Genomic DNA, 1,252 nt, shown 5'->3' on the forward strand with positions numbered 1-1,252 from the left:
TGTAACCCTCATGTCCCTCATGGCTACTGAAGTTGAACATATTGTCACATATGTATTTTCTTATTTGAATATACTTTGTGCAGTGCCTAGTCATACACTTTGATAAGTTATCTGGTTTTTTAACTTAATTCATAGAACTTTTACATAAAATAGTCTGAGTATAAGCCTTCTTTTACAGATGTGTGAATGTTTTCTTCTTTCAGTGTATGCTTTGACTTTTCATTATTTTAGTGTTGCCCTTTGATTATAACTTTCTTGTTTACTTGAAGGCAGTCCAGTAGATCCTAATTTCTGGGTATGTTTGAAGAGTTGTGTTTTATGAATGAATCTATGAATATGTTATTTTATGATTTTTTTCTAGTAGTGTTATGAATTTAACTTGGACATCTTTGTTGTTGTTGGGTGTCATAGAGTTGGTTCGGGGCCATAGAAACTCTGTGTACAACAGAACAAAACACCGCCTTGTCCTGTGTCAATCTTACCATTGTTCTTCATTGTTAATGTAGCAATGCATCGCATTGAAGGTATGCCTCTTTTTCAATGACTCTGTTCCTTACCAAGAATTATGATCTTTTCCAATAAGAGTATTTTCTTGGAGCACTGGTGGCACAGTGTGTGTTGGGCTGCAAACAGACAGCTTGAAACCACCAGCAGCTTTGTCTAAGAAACTCACAGTGTGGTTCCGGCCCCACAATTCGAGCAGCTGTGCTTTTATGAACAATCAGACAGACAGAACAGCGAGCCCCAGGGGCATCCCATCCCCAGCAGTAGTGGTATCCAGGCGTACTCTAGATCTTTTGGTATCAAGGAAAGAGGCAATAATTCATGGAGACTCTTAGTCCTGCAGTCTAGGGTCTTTTCTGATTTCGGGGTTTCCTTCTTTCTCCTTTGTTCAAGATGAATAAAGACCAAGAGTTGTATCTTAGCCACTTTCAACTTTTAACATCCCAGATACTATTTACCACACTGAGAGTTAGAACAGCACTTGGCTGCATTTTGCCAATCGACTAGATTGTCTCAAGAGACTACACTCCCAAACCCAAAATAACGAATCCCAGGAAAGGAATGTTGTGTCTGATTAGTATCAGTATCTGTAGTCTCCCTTTAATTTAATTTTTGGTTTTTATTCTTATTGAAAAATATCTTGCATCTATCCACTCATCCCTTCTTTCTATGTATAACTTACTTACATCAATTTATATCTCTCATGATATGCAATCTTCACCCATATCAACAGCAACTTCCCTCCTAT

This window comes from Echinops telfairi, unplaced genomic scaffold, assembly GCF_000313985.2.
Source record: "Echinops telfairi isolate 266 unplaced genomic scaffold, ASM31398v2 ScPeMD7_7416;HRSCAF=8454, whole genome shotgun sequence".
Taxonomy (NCBI): Eukaryota; Metazoa; Chordata; class Mammalia; order Afrosoricida; family Tenrecidae; genus Echinops; species Echinops telfairi.